This window comes from Malaclemys terrapin, chromosome 3 (genome assembly GCF_027887155.1).
Source record: "Malaclemys terrapin pileata isolate rMalTer1 chromosome 3, rMalTer1.hap1, whole genome shotgun sequence".
Classification (NCBI taxonomy): domain Eukaryota; kingdom Metazoa; phylum Chordata; order Testudines; family Emydidae; genus Malaclemys; species Malaclemys terrapin.
Window position 1 is genome coordinate 174,447,996 of NC_071507.1, and position 19,565 is coordinate 174,467,560.

A 19,565-nucleotide genomic window follows, 5' to 3' on the forward strand; every position below is an offset into this window, starting at 1 on the left:
CTGAACAAGATTCATAGACACTGGTGCTGTGAATCTCCCCTGGCCAGGGCTGGCTCCCCAGGCCAGAGGCATGTGCTCCCCGCTCCTATGCAGCATTTGTGTGTCTAAACTATCAAGGACAGATGTCTATGCAGTGTCCTTTGAAAACCTCCAGTGAAGGAGCTTCCGTGATCTCTCTAGCCAGTCTGTTCCATTGTCATACTGTTCTTACAGTTAGACAGTTTTTCCTGAGATTTAATCTAAGTCTGCTGTGCTACAGTTTGAACCCATTGCCTCTTGTCCTGCCCTCTGTGGCAAGAGAGATGATTTTTTCTCCATCTTTTTATGGCAGCCTTTCAAGTATTTGAAGACCACTATTATGTCCCCCCTTAATCTCCAGTTTTCCAAACTAAACATATCTAGTTCCTTCAGCCTTGGCTCATATGACTTGCATTCCATCCCAGTGATCATCTTTGTTGCTTGCCTCTGAACCCTTTACAGTTTCTCTAAATCCTTTATGTGATGACCAAAATTGGACACAGTACTCCAGCTGAGGCCTAATAGTGCCGAATAGAGTGGTACTATCACCTCCTGTGACTTGCATGCTATGCCGCTGTTAATACAACCTAAAATTGCATTTGATTTTTTTGCAACAGCATCATGTTGCTGACTCATGTTGAAGTTATGACCCACCACAGCTCCCACATCCTTCTCAGCAGTGCTGCTGCCAAGCGTGTTATTCCCGTTTTTGTATTTGTGCCTTTGCCTTTTCTTTTGGCATGTAGCACCTTCATTTGTCTTTGTTGGTTTTCATTTTTTTTCTATAGCCCAGTTCTCCAATTTATTAGGATCCCTCTGAATTTTAACTCTATCCTCCAAAGTGGTTGCAAGACCCCCTAGCTTTGTGTCATCTGCAGATTTGTTCCATATGCTCTCTATTCCAACATCCAGGTCATTAATAAAGATGTTATATAACTCCAGTCCCAGAACAGATCCAAGTGGAACCCACCTTGAGACGGCCTTCCAATCTGACACCATTCCATTAATAGTTACTCTTTGTTTGCAGTTGTTTAACCAATTATGTATCCACATACTGGTAGTTCCACCAATCCCACATTTCTCCAGCTTACTTATCAGAATGTCATGTGCGTCTGTGTCAAAAGCTTTGAAAAAGTCCAGGTATAATATGTCTACCATAGTCCCCCTATCCACCAAATGTGTTACCCTGGCAGAGAAGGAAATCAAGCTGGTTTGGCATAATTTGTTCTTAGTAAATACATGCTGGGTGCTAGTAATTACCCCTTCATCCTCATTCAGGTATTTTCAAATTGACCATTTTATCAATTGTTTTAGTAGCTTCCCTGGTATCGAGGTCAGGCTGACTGGTCTATATTTCTCTGGCTCCTCCATTTTTGCCTTTTTAAATATGGGCACTAACTTAGTCTTTGTCTAGTCTTCTGGGACCTCCTCTGTCATCCATGAATTTGCAAATATTATTGCCAGTGGCTCTGCGATTCCTTCAGCCAATTCCTTCAACACCCTGAGGTGAACAGCATCAGGCCCCACTGACTTGAATTCATTCAGATTAGTCAAAAAATATCTTGTTTTTCCTACTCGAGTCCCGGGTACCTTACTCCTTTTCCCATCCTTTCTCCCACCATTCTTTCCACAGGACTCACTCAGTTATCTCTCCCCAAAGTCAGTTTTTCTCTTGTCTTTTCACAGGTTATTCTTCTCTCTTCAGTGATCCCCTCAGCACTGTCATCCACTTGCCCTTGGTGCTTTATCTCTCTCCCCCACAATGTTTTCAGTGGTCTCTCTCCCAGTTCTGCTGCCCACATCTCTCCCTCAATGCTATCTCCTTTCTTCCCATTTACTGCTCTGTGTTCCATTCCTCTCTCATTCTAGTTCTGTGCCTTCTTGTAGAGTGGGTATCACCTATGCAACTGCTATGAAAATAACTGGGATGGTGCTTGACTAATACATCTTTTCTTTCTCTGATTTCTATCTATGTAAAAGATGCTGACATAATGCAACAAAAATCTGTGCTCATTTGGAAGAATTCATCAGAGCATCACCCACTAGCAGCTTGGGGAAAAAAATCAGCCTCAAGGCACATAAAAAGTAGGATTGTTCCTATTTTTATTTTTGAAAAAAATTAGGAACAGGGAAAGAGATTGCTACTAAATGGCACAGATTGTGAACTACCAAATAAACCTGTAGCTTGACAGATGTCCACTGTTTGATGGTCCTATAGCATTCAAATTACCCAGCATATCTACAGTAATAAAACAGAATAATGATTCAAGCTATGTTATTTATTCATTTTACTCTGACTCTGAAAGCCATAATACACTGTGCTGATGGATGTAAATTGTCTCAGATAATTAGTTCTGATAGTATGATAACAAATTTGAAGTCTTTACAGTTTAACAATCAGGATGGCTTGGATTTTAAATTGTAGTGAAGAAAAGCAAAGCAAAGGAAAGAAAAGCGTTTTTTTTCTTGACACTCAGATGTGTAATGTTCAGGGTGTGACTGGAAAGCATTGTTAGGAGTATAAATCTGTAGCGTAGGACACTTGTCACAAACAAATGCTACAAATCAAATGTAAAGTTGCACATCTATTGCATATTATTGACCACTAATTCTTTCTTTAAGTAAACAGCAGCATAATCCTGTTCTTTATAGCATTTCTTAGCTTGATTGGGCTGTCTAGATTACCTTAATTAAGTTTAGGTTTCCTTCATTAAAGAGAAGTTAAAGTTCTTCACTGTTCCTTAGCAATTCAGGCAAAACTTCCACTGATGCCAAAGGGAGTTTTACCTTGATGAGAAGTACTGAAGTGGGCCCTAAATTCTGATTGATCAGTAAAAGAAATTCCAAAATGTCTGACCCCTTTTCATTTTATGAAATTCCAAAAGGTCTGACCCCTTTTCTTTTTATGAGTTGGACTAAAAAAATATTAGTTTCCTTTGGATCATCATTCCATCCCTTTCTGATGATAGCCATCTTTCCTCAGATGCAGTCAATGTAGTGGTTTAAGACTCAAGTTGGACATGACTACACTCCATGGAACCAAATGTTCAAGCGCTGAAAGGTTTAATTCAGCTAATTTACCTTCAGATATTGAGGGTTTCAACAAAAAATGCTAAAAGGCCCCCTTTGCCTTGCAGATGGCTGAAAATGGTTGATATTAATGGATGAATGAATTCTTCCAAGACTGATCATATTACGGTGAAAATCCATGAACAACCGGCATGCAGCAGTAATCTTAACTGTTCACTATTAACTATACTGTTGTGTTGGTGCTTTGGATTTATATGGATCAAGATCTCTGATAACTTGTCCAACACCAACAAATAAATCGTCACATCTTTGTGAGGTAGGAAAGCATTGATATAAGCATTTTACAGCTGGATAAGTGAGTCAAAATGAGGTTAAGTGACTTGCTTAATGTTAGACAATGTGTCAGTGGCAGAGAGGGAAAATGAACCCAGGAATCTTGCTGTCCAAACTTAACTGGTTATCACTAGATCACACTTTATTTCATCTTCAAGAATGGTACCAATCAGGTATGATGGGAAGAAGGCAGCAGCTGAAGGTGAAGACCTGATTTCACAGGCATGACTTTCCAAAATGCCGGTGGGGGGGGGGGGACTCGACCCCCTGGCTCTGCCATCCCTTCCCTTAAGGCTCCACCCCACCCCACCCCACCTCTTCCCGCCCCCACTCCACTCCACTCCCCTCCCCTCCCACCGCCTCCCGCCCAATTCTGCCCTCTCCAAGCCTGCTGCATCCTCACTCCTCTCCCTTTCCCCCACCCCAGCTTCCTGCATGCCACGAAACAGCTGATTGTGGTGGCTGGCAGGAGATGTAGGGAGGAAGAGGGAAGTGCTGATTGGTGGGGCCTGCCAGTGGGCAGGAGGCGCTGGGGGGAGAAGAAGGTGCTGATAGGGGAGATATCGGTGGGTGCTCAGCACCCACCATTTTTACTCCTGGAGAACCCATGCAGTCGGCACCTATGCCTGATTTGCATTTACACTAAGGCCTGTTTTTACTACTCTGTCAGCACAAATGTCTTTAAATTGTGATGTGTGTAAATTACCTTTAAACCCACTTTAAAGTTCCTTTACACTGCTACAGCAGTGAAAACGGGTTTTGAAATAAATGCAAAGTGGGCCCTATATGCAGGGCTGGTGTAACCACTAGGCAAACTAGGCGGCCGCCTGGGGCACCAAAATCTGGGGGTGCAAAAAAGCGGTGCCTAAATTTTTTTTTTACACTACAGTGGAGTCACATCTTACGCGGGGGTTAGGTTCTAAAGTCACCGCATAAGAGGAAAATCGCATATAGTGAAAATTACCATAAAGTACAGTATACACCAGGGGTCTCAAACTCAAATGACCATGAGGACCACATGAGGACTAGTACATTGGCCTTAGGCCCCCACCGCCACCCTTGGCCCCCACCCTCATTCCACCCCTTCCATGAGGCACCACCTCTGCCCCGCCTCTTCCCACCCCTTCCCTGCGCCCATTCCAACCCCTTCCCTGAAATCCCCACCCCAACTCTGTCCCCTCCCTGCCCCCAGTGGGGGCAGGAGGGTGTGGGGGTGTGGCAGGGGCTCAGGGCAGGAAGTTGGGGTGTGGGGTGCAGGAAGGGTGAGGGGTGTGGCAGGGGGTCAGGGTGCAGGGTGCAGGAGGGGGCTCAGGGCACGGGGTTGGGGTGCAGGAGGGGTGCAGGGTGCGGCGGGGGTGCAGGGCAGGGGGTCAGGGTGCAGCAGGGGGCTCAGGGCAGGGGGTCAGGGTGCAGGAGGGGTGCAGCAGGGGGCTCAGGGCAGTGGGTTGGGGTGCAGGAGGGGTGCGGAGTACAGGAGGGGGTCGGGGTGCAGCAGGGGGCTCAGGGCAGGGGGTTCGGCTGCAGGAGCGGTTCGGGGGGCGGGCTGCGGCCCGACGCGCACCCATTGGGGAATGGGGAACCGCGGACAATGGGAGCTGTTGGAGGCGGTACCTGAAGCAACAGCCACACACATCCTTGCGCCCCTCCTTCCCCAGGTTCCGTCAGTTTCCTGGAGTGGTGCGGGGGCAGGACAGGCAGGCAGGGAGCCTGCCCTGCCCCCGGTGCACGTCGGGCCGGAGCCGCTCTAGGTAAACTCTGGGAGAGCGCGAGGGGGCTGCGAGGAGCTTGCAGGCTGCAGAAAATAACCCCGCGGGCTGCGTGTTTGAGACCCCTGGTATACACAGTATACACTAGAACAGGGGTCCTCAACCTATGGCACGCATGCCAAAGGTGGCACGCGAGCTGATTTTTTTTTTAATGGCTGGCTGCGGGTCCCGGCTGCCGCTGAGCCTGCTGCCGACCTGGGGTTCTGTTCACTCAGCCAGCAGCGGGCTGAGCAGGGCCGGCAGTGGGCCGGCTCCTGCCAGCCGGGGTCCCAGCCGCCAGCCCCACTCAGCCCGCTCAGCCTGCTGGGGTCCCAGCCGGCTCCGCTCAGCCTCCTGGGTGAACGGTCTGGGGTTCCGTTCACCCAGGGTTCCATCCACCGGTCTGGGGTTCCGTTCACCCAGGGTTCCATCCACTGGCCTGGGGTTCCGTTCACCCAGGCCTGCAGGAGGCTGAGCGGAGCCAGCAGCTGGAACCCCAGCTGACAGCGGGCTGAGGTCCCAGCCGCCGGCACTGCTCAGCCTGCTGCCGGTCTGTGGTCCTGGCCGCCGGCCCTGCTCAGCCCGCTGCCGGTCTGGGGTCCTGGCCGCCAGCCGGGCTCAGCCCGCTGCAGGTCTGGGGTCCTGGCCGCCGGCCCTGCTCAGCCCGCTGATGATCTGGGGTTCTGGCTGCTGGCCCCTTGCCAGCCAGGGGCTTGGCCACCGGCCCCGCTCAGCCTCCTGCCAGCCTGGGTGAATGGCAGGAGGCTGAGCTGCGCTGCCGGCTGGGACCCCAGCTGGCAGCTGAGTGAACGGAATCCCAGCAGGCTCAGTGGTGGCTGGGACCCGCAGCCTGCCATTTAAAAAAAAATAAAAAAAATCAGCTTGCGTGCCACCTTTGGCACGCATGCCGTAGGTTGAGGACCCCTGTTGTAGTGTATACAGTGTATACTGTGTGTACTGTACTTTATGGTAATTTTCACTATACGCGATTTTCCTCTTACACGCTGACCTTAGAACCTAACCCCCGCGTAAGATGTGACTCCACTATTCATTTTTGAAAATTGATAATAAGTGATGCTCCGGGGGGGTAAGGGGGGGGGCGCAAGATGTAAGTTTCGCCTAGGATGCAAAATATCCTTGCACCGGCCCTGCCTATATGTTTTCCATTGTGATTAAAATTGTTCTACAGGAGCCATTCTGTATCTAGTGATGAACCCAATATCCTCTGATATTTTCACTCTGATTGTATCAGTTCACGTGTGGGGATCCAAATCAACACAAGTCTATGAAGAACCCTGATTTGATTTTTACTTCTGGGGATCAAGGTAGTTAAATCCTAGTATGCTAAAAAGGTACAAAACTGTACTTCAATGTTTGATTCTCTGAAAAAAAAATACACCAACATTGTGCATGCAACAAAGCCACTTTTAAAACACTCGTCTGTCTCAAATTCTAAATTCCATGTCAGCAATTGATATTCCAACTTCCCATCTAGCATTATTGGTAATTCAAATAATAACAGCAAAATAAATATATAAGCTTTCTCCCTAAGCTTCATTATTGCTAAGTTTTCCCTACTGGACATCTGCTGCAGTAGCATATTTAGGACTATACAAAGGGAGTGGCATGGGCGTAGTTTGAGGGGGAAGAAGGGCATTGCCCCACCAAGCTATAAGCCTTGGACTGGCACGAAATTCCCCCCTTCCCTACGCACATCCCTATTGGCCTGACTGGAGCTGCCTCCCCAAATACAGAAGTCAAACTACGCCTATGGGGAGTGGCTGTGGGACAAGTATGCCAATTGGTAATATTACGCAAGTATTACCAATGTGACTGTATACAGAATCTCTCTGTTCTTGTTAATATCATAATAACTGATTTGGTTAAACTGACTTCACTGAGAGAAAAGCAAAGCGTAAACAAATAGCATAAGTAGTTACACGAAAACGGGATTTTAACAATTATTTCCTTCAAGTCATCTCAGGTGTTATTAGTGTCAAAGGTAAAGATATTTTTATAATACATATAGATATAAATAAATAAAATATAAATATTGTAGTTATATAATTAATGTTTATGTTTTAAGACCCCTTAAAAGGACACATTACTATTCATCTTATTGCTGTGGTCTTTTAATTATTTATTACACAAATCAAATAAAGACATTAGGCTACAAAAATAAATTCAGCTTCAGATTGTGTGTTTTGTCATGTCTTGTGCAAAAAATATTTTTTTAATAAAAGTTTAACATATTATTTAAAACTGATACTATAGTTTATGCAAATATGGATAAACAGTGGTCTATCTGCACAATCCATAGTGAATGCCATTTGGTGTCAAAGTAGTAATTAAATACAGTGCAAAAGCAAATCAGGTCCTCCGAATGTTAATCTCATTATCACCTTCTCCGTGCTGTTTGCCAGAAAGTTAACAGCCGTTAAAGCTCTACTGCTCATCCAATCAGAATATTAAATTAATCAGTATGGCCCTGACACAAATATTGCCAGTGAGTTAATCCTTTGCTTTGTACATATCAAATGGGGAAAATATGAAGCTATTTATGAAACTGGATACATTTCCATTAATATTTTAAATGTGCATACTGCTTTGGAATGTTTATTAATGCCAGCATATGCAATGTATATGCAGAATTTGTCAGAGACTGAAAAACATGTCTAAATGTCCTGACCCTTATATTTACTCCTGTCTGGGTTCTCTTAGGGTTGATCATAGTATTTATCTATTGTTTTCAAAGTCTACATTCTCATATGATTTCCTGGAAAAATTTTAAAAATGTGCCAACAGTCTATGAAATAAGATACAATTAGCTATACATATGCAGACAGGCCCCTGTGTCCACCAGGCATATATTGTAGATAGACTACAGCACCACAATTTATTATTTTCACTCCATGCATCTGAAGAAGTGGGTTTTTTACCCAGGAAAGCTTATGCCCAAATAAATTTGTTAGTCTTGAAGGTGCCACCGGACTCCTTGTTGTTTTTGACAATTTATTATTGTGCATTTTAAGATACATTTTTGATAACACAAGAACTATGGAGTAATTTCCCCAAGACATACAATATATGAAAACAGTATCTGAAAGGGTTGTGCCATCCTGCAAATCTCAGCTAATGAAAAATGCTGTGTTCCCCGAGACTTAAGATACTGTTTGACAGAGGCCTTTGCCATAGTTTTGTTATGATGGTTGTAGCTATGCCATGATCTTGTCAGAAGTAATCACAGACCATTGGAAATGAGTAAAATATACATAATAATACTAGCTTAATGTGTATATACTTCTATTTGTAATTAATGCAAATTTCTATATATAGCTTGTGTACAGAATTACAAAATTGCAATTATAGGTGTTTGTGTGTAAACACGCACACACATATATATATATGTAGAAAAATATGTATATATCTAGGCATACACACACCTATATGGGTACAGATACATAAACGTATCTATATGTATATCTATATACACATAACATACAGACACATATATCCTCATGCAACAGCAATAATACATATTAATATATGCATTTTAATAATTCATAATAATAAATATTTATATACTATACACAATAGTGTGCTGTGATATAAATGTTTTAGTAGCATGCATTGGGGATGGATACATTATTCATGAGTAACAAAGCTACAAGTTCGTTATGCGGGTCATCAGTGAAGTCTTTATACCGTATCATCATGTATCCTGCATATGCTGCATATGTTAGAGGAAAAACTATTTTACAGATGATTTAAAGTGCTTAACAAGTTATTAGAACTATTATTTTGATCCCTTCCCCGTAAAGCTTTAGCTGGTATCAGACTGACTGTAAAGGGCTCAGAGGAAGCTGAAAATAATCTCTAAAAAGAATTTTAAACAACCACTCTATACCTATAAATATCAAATTGTTAAATATCAAGGGATAAAATCTTGCTTCCATTGTAGCCATGCAGTGTTGGCTAGAGAAGGGGCCTGAGACTCAGAAGACCTGAGTTCTATTTCCAGCCTTGCCACTGGTCACCTGCTTTAACCGCTCTGTGCCTCAGTTTCCCCCACTTGTAAAATGACACTTCCTTTCCAAAAATGCTTTGAGGTTCATTGATGAAAAATACTAAATAAGAGCAAGCTATTATTAATGTGAGTTTTCCAGTGACTCTAATGGGACAGGATTTCTTGCCAGGTGCCTAATGTCTCAGGACCATCCAGGGCTGAAGTAAGTGCTCCAAGTCTGATTAGACAGCTAGGATTCTTCCTTTCCAATGATAGAAAGCTCCAGTTTCTTAGCCTGCAGGTAGCAAGATATCACCCCATGATTGCTCCAGGACTGAATATTGCCCATGCTGGTTCTTGGGCAGATATAATTTTAGGAAAAATTCCACATAGACTCATAGACTTTAAGGTCAGAAGGGACCATTATGATCATCTGGTCTGACCCCCTGCATGCTGCAGGCCATAAAACCGTCCCTACCCCTTCCCTGGACTCTGCTGTTGAAGTCCCCCATCCTGTTTTTAGTGACTTCAATCGGCAGAGACCCTCCTGCTAGCGATCCCTGCCCCATGCTGCGGAGGAAGGCGAAAAACCTCCAGAGGCTCAGCCAATCTGCCCTGGAGGAAAATTCCTTCCCGACCCCAAATATGGCGATCAGTAAGACCCCGAGCATATAGGCAAGAGTCTCCAGCCTGACCCCTGTTAGCCATTTTACTATTTACCTACCATTCCTTGGTTTTCCTTGACTACTATGTTTTACCATTAAACCATTCCCTCCATAAACTTATCTAACTTAATCTTAAAACCAGACAGGTCTGTCGCCCCCACCATTTCCCTCGGAAGGCCGTTCCAATATTTCACCCCTCTAACGGTCAGAAACCTTCGTCTAATTTCAAGCCTGAACTTCCCCACGGCCAGTTTATATCCATTCGTTCTCGTATCCACATTAGTACTAAGATGGAATAATTCCTCTCCCTCCCTTGTATTAATCCCTCTAATATATTTAAAGATAGCAATCATATCCCCCCTCAGCCTTCGCTTTGTCAGACTAAACAACCCAAGCTCCTCCAGTCTCCTTTCATACGACAGGTTTTCCATTCCTCTGATCATCCTAGTGGCCCTTCTCTGCACCCGTTCTAGTTTGAGTTCATCTTTTTTAAACATGGGAGACCAGAACTGCACACAGTACTCCAAATGTGGTCTTACCAGCGCCTTGAACATGGAACAACCAATTCTCTGACAGGTGGATTTTTTAAAATGGCAGCTGTCGAAAGCTGCTCTGGGGTCTGGAATGCTCAGACAGGGCTCAGAAGAAATGGATTAGCAGACACGGAAAAGATGAAACACAACCATGTGATGAACAGTATTTATAGCATGCCTTTGCAATTTATTACATGGCTATGTAACTTAACATATAACTATCTCCATTATATATGTAGTGTATGTTAAAGGCACAAAATGTATTTGTTCATATGTATGTGTTATTATATAGAGATGGAAAAAATGTACTTGTCTACACCATATATTTACTATGATTATGAAAAATGGTTGATATTTGTATTATATTAACATACCTAGGCAAATACAATTTTGTAAGACTGGTATGTAGTATGCACATTGCATGGCTATCACTCCTATGTAGTGTTTTGTTGCATCCTGAAAAAGATGAAAAGATTTTAATCTGGTTTGGAACAGTGTTTGTGTTAAAGGCTCCACTATGTGTAGTGCTTCAGTGTAATATTTTTTTTCTGCCTGGTCTATTTAACAGTTGCATCATGGCAGGGGGAACAAATAATACACCAATCATACCAGCAAATAACTGCTGATACCAATACCTTGCTAAACCCTGCAACATAATACCAATATCTCTTCTTCCAAGCCCCTAAGCCTAACTGTGCATATTTTCATTAATTATAATTCTAAGAATATGGAGAGTTTCTTTGAGGTGACAGACAAACAGCAGGATATCATGAATATGTATTGCATGTCTGAGAAAATAAATTAACAGGGGCCATCCATTGATGACCCACTTAGGCTGTCATTGATGAGTGTGACAGTGAGGTTCTGTTAGAACTGAATTTGCATGACAGATTTTTCTCCCGATCAACTAATTTACCCCATGCATTTAGATTATTTTAAGCACTACACAGCAGTCAGATAATTAATCACCAAATCACCAATAGTGACATTAAAGTACAAGCAATATATTACTGAGGATTACCACTTAAAACCCTAGCATCTCGGGCCCTAGCTCAAAAACTGGAATAATTTGCAGTTGAGAAATTAATTCCATCATCTGATACGTTTGTAAGGCTAAATGTCCAGGGATGGGGCAGTTGTTTTATAAACAAACTTTTGTTTTTCCACATGATAAATATCAAGGGACAATCTACAATCTGACAGTAACACACTATTAACACAATTATAGGATTACTGTCTTATGTTACAGGGGTTTCCTTTCAACCTCAATATCTCATTGTTCCTGGAGCTGAATGTTTATATGTGTCCCTCATTACCCTTCTCATCCACAGCCCAGATCCCTTCCCTATGTAAATATGTTTTCAGACAAATAAATTTAGCTGACACCGAACAAATTTTCACAGAAAATTGCAGATTCGGTTTGACCAAAACATTGTATCTAGCATTTCATGTTGAATTTGACAAGCTAAATAAACAAAATAATGATCATAGAATTATAATTTATTAAAATTATAATTTTCAAAAGTCTATCCTCTGTCTCAATAAATACAGTAATATAGCACATAGAGGAAGATAATTATGTCATCCTTGACTTATTTAATCTATAAGCCTGATATAATGCCTATGGAAATCAGTGGTAGTCTTGCCACTGAATTCTCAGGGAGTTAGATTTGCCCCTAAAAGTGCATTATGAAGGCACTATATGAATTATTACAGTTTGTTTCATACTGTAACACAAACTAACCTACACATAGTTTCTAAATCAAGTACTTAGCTGGTCTCTAAGGTGTCAGTGGAACAATCCACAAAGTAAGGATTTTGTTTTTGCCCAGGACACATGACACAGAAGGTGCACTCTAACAAATCAGCAGGAGACTGCAATTATATTAATCCAGTATTTCAGAGCACAAGGAAGCTATAAAACCACATGCTCAAAAGCAGTAGATAATGCTTGCATTTTACAGCTTCCTAGACTACATCGTCTTAGTTATGGCACAAAGGTCCAATATAACCTTCATCAAGCCAAGTGTCCATAGTGCTGCTGAACACTAAGGCCCAGATCCTTAAAAATCTTTAGGCCCTGCTCCACTCAGCCTTGCAACCCCTAGGCAGCCTGCCACCTAGTAGAATCCACAGCCCTGAGTTAGGTAGGGAGGCTCCCCATACAATGCAGGGCGCGAGCCAAGCACCTTAGAAAGGGATGCTCAGAAGCCAACAAGCTGAGTAGGAGGTCAGGAATGAAATGCAAGAAGAGTGGGGAGAGGACAGCAGTTTAGGCACATACACAGAAGACCTGGTATGCCTGGCTGATAGTCCAGAGATAGGCACCTTCCTCCACTTGAAATCCTTAGCTGCAAACCCTATCCTGGCATCTAAGCCAGGTCAGCTGCTTAGGCAGTCCATGTCCTAGCAACCAAAACTCTCTCTCTCTGTCTCTCTGTCTCCTGCTCAGACTCAATACCTCTCACAGTTCACCCTATATTTTCCTGTGTACCTGGCTGTCTTTTCTCTGGGTGCTGTGCTGCCCTCCTCCACCTATCAGTGGCCAGCATCTGGCCCACCAATTGCCAGGTCTGAGAGGTCTCAGGCATGCTCAGAGCAGGCCTACAAGATTGGGTCCTACTAGTGAGATAGGCGTACCCTACCTAATTTGAGAATCCCACCTCAGGGCCTCCAGGGCTACAGCTTGAACAAGGGCTTCACGCTGCTCATTAGCGGGGGTGCAGTCAGGGCTTTGGCAGATTGTGAACGCTGACTGGTGAAAACTTAGCTGCCCAGGGGATTTAAGCATAAGTCTAGGCGGCCGCTGAATGGCAGTTTTGAAAATGTCATTGGCATTTAAATGGTGGACTTTGCTGCCTAAAGAGGCAGATAGATGCCTGAATATCTTTGAGGATCTAGGCCGTAGGCCCTCCAGTTGAGGAATCAGACTTGGTTATCTGAAAGCTGGTGTCCTCTTGTAACCTCCCAGGAGCTGGAATGTTTTTCCTTAACTTCACTGAATGCTTGAATTAAGAAATAATTAAAAACTGTATGCATGTAAAAGGACAGAGTGGCCAGACAAATCTGAAAGAGTTACCTTCTTTGGATGCAGCTGAGAAACCACCTGGCTGTCACTCTTCTCCCCTACCCCACAACTGACCAGGACATTAACAACGTCTGAAACTGTCAGAGAGATGCAGCCTATCTGGATGAAATCTCCTGAGAAAACTATAACCCACTGGAGACCCAAGATAATTCCTCCTACATGAAAGCAAACAGCTTCCCTCCTCACCCAGTTAGTGTTTATTTCTGACTCTGTTCACCGCAAGAGGATTGTTGGCTCCCCTGCATTCACTACAGAATGAGACTGGAACACACTAAGAGAAGCCCAAGGAGCAAATGTAGCAAGTCTACTTAATCTTTTTCAATAAACCTACACTGCTTCCTACTACCAAGTCATTTTGCTCAAGATGTACAGTAATTGTACCTTGGATGCTGAAGTATATGTTAGACCTTGCACCAGACAATGAAGAGCCCGGATGCCCACCAATTAAAGCCACACCATGCCCCATCTGAAACCCACATAAGAACCATTCTTTTTCTCTGTCTCACTCTCCTGCTTCCACACACACAACATGAGTAGATGGGTGGATTTTATATGTTTTTTGGACAAATTGTTTTTCCACTGAAAAATGCATTTTTGAGGTCCAAAACTATTAGCCGAATTTGGGGCAAATTTGAGTACTAGTTTCATTTGGGACAAAAAAATTCAAAACAGTCAAAACATTTCATTTGGACAGCCATATGGGTGCTTCAGGAGCTAAACAGCATGAAAAGAATCAGTGGGAACTTTACAGGGTCACTAACCAAAATAGCCAAACGTACTTAAAGAGCTAAAGCAATCTGACATCCATTACCCAATAGTTTTGTGCTTTGCACTACCTTTTATGATCCCGGAGTTGCAGTCAGTCCCTAAAACAGCATGCATTTACCATGAATAAGATTAGGAAAGCAAAGACTTGTATGATACTACTTCAGATTGATAAGGGGTGATAGTTACCATCTCCATGTAGAAAAAGATACTGCCAACCTTATGTCAAAAGGAGATAGGACTCCATTATTTACTCTGAGTGGACTGATTTGACCCCCCAGTGATGGAGCCACATAATGCATGTGCCATTCCATTTGTCTTTGGAACAACACAGGCTCAATACCATAGAGCACAGATATCGTTTGAGATTGCTAAACCTGGCAAAAACCTTCTCTTCTGACAGACCCCCAAACAGCCCTGGAAAAAGCATCTCTAAAAGGAAGGCATTCAATGCTAAAATTAGGCATTTTATTAACCCCACAGCAGATAAAACAGCACTTGCTATTCTATTCTATTCTGTAGAGGTTCTTATACCATGCTCATCGCTCTGGTTTGGAACCTAGTATTTCTTCCATCTCTCCATCATTTTCCAAGCATGAAAACCTCAGTAATTCCCTAAAACTTTAGGGATTTAAATAGCTGACAGCCTATGATCTGAGAGAAAGGAATTCCGTATCTCCAGGAGGAAACAACACATTTCTCCGGCAACTTGTTTGTTTTGATAAAAGGTGGCTCTTTGAAGTTGGTTAAAAGTTTGGAATGTTCGAGTATATCCTTGTGGAGTGGGATTAATGCACAGAGTGCTACTGAGGGAATCCAAAAAACATAATATGTATGATACACTTAGGTTCAAAGTCTGGAGAAGAAATGTAAGTTGTTGCTGGAGAAGAGGTAGCTTGTGAGGGAGGAGTATGCTGCAGGAGATATAGGACTAGGAGGTCTTTCAAAGTTCTTTTTTCCTTTCCCCTATACTACGCTGTGCCTGAGAAGAGTAGCATGTTCCAGGTTGGGTATTCATTTTGACAAAATGATTTTTAGTCATGTCATCTTGGTATTTTCTCCTTGTTCAGTTGAAATATTTTTCTTTAATTTATATATTTTTTTCTAGATTTCACTGACGTCCAGGGTATGGATTAAGACTCATATAAAAGTAGTAGTAAAATCATTTGTTGTCAATGATCCTAAGTCCATACCACAGGTATGTAAATATACAGCCTAGGTCAGTAGTCTCCAATCTCTTTACGCACAAGATCAATTTTTGAACTTAAGAGCAACCCAGGATCTACCTCGCTCTTTCCTGAGGCTCTGCCCCTTCCCCGAGGCCCCGCCCCACTCACTCCATTCCCCCCTCCCTCCGTCACTCACTCTCCCCCACCCTCACTCACTTTCACCGGGCTAGGGCAGGGGGTTGGGGTGCGGGAGGGGGTGCAGTCTCTGGGCTGGGGCTGAGGGGTTTGAAGTGTGGTAGGGGGTTCTGGGCTGAGTCTGGGGCAGGGGGCTGGGGTGCAGGAGTGAGGGGTGCAAGCTCTGGGAGTGAGTTTGGGTGCAGGCATCATATGGTCACACTGCACCTAATCTTATAGAATCCACTGGACATTTCATGAGTTTTACTTTTTGTTAGTGTCATTTGTGGTTTATAGATTGAAAATCCTTCAAAGATTGTCACAAATCAGTGTAACATTCTCAACTGTGGGGTGTGCATTGGTTGAGCCTGGAGCAGGGGTCGGGGTGCAGGAGTGAGCTGTACAAGCTCTGGGAGGGAGTTTGGGTGCAGGAGGGGGGCTCCAGGCTGGTTCAGAGTGTTGGGGTGCAGGAGAGGGTGAGAGGTGCTGACTCTGGTGCAAGAGGGGTCTCCGGTGCAGGGGATTGGAGTGCAGGAGGGGGTGAGGGGTGTGGGCTGGGGGGGGGAGTTTGGTGCAGGAGGGGGCTGGGGCTGGGGCAGGGGGTTGGAGTGTTGGAGGGCTGTGGGGTCTGGGAGGGAGCTCTGGGCTGGGGTTTGGGGTGCAGGAGGGAATGCGAGGTGCAGGCTCCGGCTGGGAGGCACTTACCAAAGACAGCTTCTGGCTGCCTGCCGTGGCCCCACGCCACTCCTGGAAGTAGCTGGCTGCTGGCATGTTTTTGCGTGTGGCCCCTGGGAGAGAGGGGGGCAGTGGGTCTCCATGCGCCTCCCATGCCTGTAAGTGCCACCCCCCGCAGCTCCCACTGGCCGATTGGGTCAGCACGGGGAGCCGCCTCCCCCATTTCCCCCCATCCCTTCCCACAGGGGCTGCAGAGATGTGCCAGCAGCCAGACGCTTCTGGGAGCCGCCGGACTTTTAGTGGCCCGGAGATCATGATTGATTGGCTGAGGCTCCAGGATCAACCAGTTAATCTCAATCGATGGGTTGGTGACCACTTGCCTAGTGGTAACGGAAAAAAAATCTTTTGCTGCCATTTCACCTTACTTTTAAGATTACAAGTAAAAACCTTGGGCTATTCTGTGCTCATGAACCTCTCATTTACAATCAACAGGGAACAGAGATAATTAATTAAATTAGTTTTCATCTATGAGTAGGCCCACTGGCATCAGTGGAGCTAGCACATATTTAAGCATGTGCATGAGTGTTTGCCGGCTCAGAGCCTAAAGCAGTGGCTCTCAACCTTTCCAGTCTATTGTATCCCTTTCAGGAGTCTGATTTCTGTTGTGTACCCCCAAGTTTCACCTCACTTAAAAACTACTTGCTTATAAAATGAGTCATAAAAATACAGAAGTGTCACTATTACTGAAAAGTTGCTTACTTTCTTATTTTCACCATATAATTATAAAATAAATTCACTGAAATATAAATATTGTGCTTACATTTCAAATGTATAGTATATAGAGCAGTATAAATAACTCATTGTCTGTATGACATTTTAGTTTGTACTGACTTCACTAGTGCTTTTTCTGTAGCTTTTTGTAAAACTAGGCAAATATCTAGATATACCCCTAGGAAAACCCCTGCTTACTCCAGGGCTACACGTAACCCTGGTTGAGAACCACTGGCCTAAACTCCCTAAAGGACCAGTTCTGAAATGTGTAGGGGTTTTCCCAATGATTTCAATGGCAGCAAATTTCATATGAATGAGAGCTGCTGTTTTAGAAACATGATTTCTTTAGAGCAACTGTGTTTTGTACACAGCCAATTTGTCTAGCTCCCTAAGGCATGCATTACTGAGTCTCATGATTGTCTAGTGTTCCTGGAAGAAGCACAAGCTGCTCCACCTTGCACAGAGCTCGGAAATTAGCCATTTAACTTGGGAAGCAGAGAGTTATTCCCCCAACTCCTTTTACCAGAAGAATTGATTTAAAAATACAAAAGAATCAATCCAAATCTTTTTTTTTTAAATAGTCTAATAAACCAATAGGGATTAATTGATGGCCACTACAAAATTCACAAATCACTATCTAACATGACAATGAACAGTTCAGAATACATAGTCCCCTATTCTCATCTCCCCTCCTTTGCCCCTTCCCTCCCTGACAATGTAACTCTTCTTTCTCTAAAGGGGTGGGGGGAGAAAAAACATATGAAAGTATGCACATCTAACCACCTAAGCATCTTGATCTAATCCTGATCCTCCAAACCCCTGTCCCTCCCCAATCTTCCTGTCATCGTTGGTTTAGTCACACTGTAAAAAGCTACGTTTTTGCAGGATCCGAGCCTTAGATTGTAACCTGTACAGGATAGGGGCCTTTTAAAATGTTGTCTGTTCTTTGTAGTGCAATGGACATTTATTTTGTTGAATAAATGATAACACATTAAATAATAGCTCTGTGTATCCCAAATTGGGACAGATCACCCACTCCTGTGGAAAAACTAACAAGAGGGGACTGATGCTGCAGGCCATGGAGAAGGAAAAGTCCATAAGGTGCCCCTCACTGAGCTTTTTTTTTTTTGTTGTTTTTTTTCAGCCCAGGTAAGGCTGTGTGGGGTTTGCTATCCCCACAAAGTGAGCAGTGCATTTATCCCTAGTAACCCCTAGAATCTCCAAAATCTCCTGGAGGCACAAAGTCACCCTTGCAGCCTCCAATCACCCCTGGCTTATTTGAAGAACTGACACTTTAAAGAAATGTTGCTCCCCCTTTCCACTTTCTTCCTCCCCCATGGCTTCCCCCGTCCCCCCAAAATGGCTGCTTCTACCTCTGCAGCTCCCATGGCTTTCCTTTTTCTGGACTTTCTCCTTATAGCTACTTCTCTCATCCTTCCCCCTTCTCCTGATACTTCTCCCAGTGCCCTAGTGGCTATGTGCTGCTCCTCTGTTCCCCCTGACTCCTCCATCCTCTTCCTCCCACCACAGCCGCCCTCTTCTCATGGCTGCTTGTCCTACACAGACTCCTCACCTGGCAGCAGCCCCAGCCATCTTCAGCTCCTGCTGTGGTCAGCCGAGAGGCAGCTGCCTGGGAAGTGGAAGGGGATAGCACTAGCTTCTGAGAGAGAGGCACAGCCACACAGGCCTTGTCTCCACACAAACATACGTTGGTTTAATTAAACCAGGACAGCCCCCAGTGGGGACACTCTTATTTTGGATGAAGAGCAGTTTATTTCAGTTTATCTTTAAATCTGTTCCTAATTGATGTAAGATAAACCCAAATAAGTGTGGTTTGATCTGAAATAAGAGTGTCCAGCCAGTCTTTTGCACTGGTTTAAAGTCATACTGTAAGGTAATTTGGAGCAGCTGTGCCTGTAGACGAGCCCAGAAAGCAGGGGAGGGGCTGATGAGCTGCTGCCAGGAGAACTCCTGCTGCTGCCCACTCTGGCAGTCCTGGGCGTGTTCCATGTTGTATCTCACACAGCAATTATTTGGGTCCACTTTGGGACATAGCCCAGATCTCTGTAAAGTATTTTTTGTCAAACACTGTGATTTATCTCCTCTGTGGTGCTGCAGATTCTCTATTCTGTTTAGGGACCTGTTCTCTCCTAGCTTTGGGCTAGATTTACTTCTGCTCCTCTGCTGAGTGTCTGCAGCCTTGCAGTTTGGCTTGATGCTTTGGTGGGGAGGTGCTTCGCCTGTCAAAGGCTGTGACAGAATAAACCCAATTCCTCCCCTGTCACAGACTCCACCCAGCATAGCTACCAGATACTGTGGTGAGGCTGCAGAAGTTCATCTGAGTAATTGGGTGGAAAGACAGGTAGGAGTAGGGTGACCAGATGTCCTGATTTTATAGGGACAGTCCTGATATTTGAGGTTTTTTCTTATATGGGCACCTATTACCCCCGATACTCTGACCCGATTTTTCATACTTGCTCTCTGGTCACCCTAGGTAGGAGACACTCAGTCTGTTTTGGGCACGAATGTGTTGGAAGCACTCTGAAGTGTCATGATGGACATCTGGGCTCATGGCTCACCTTACTTCAATTAT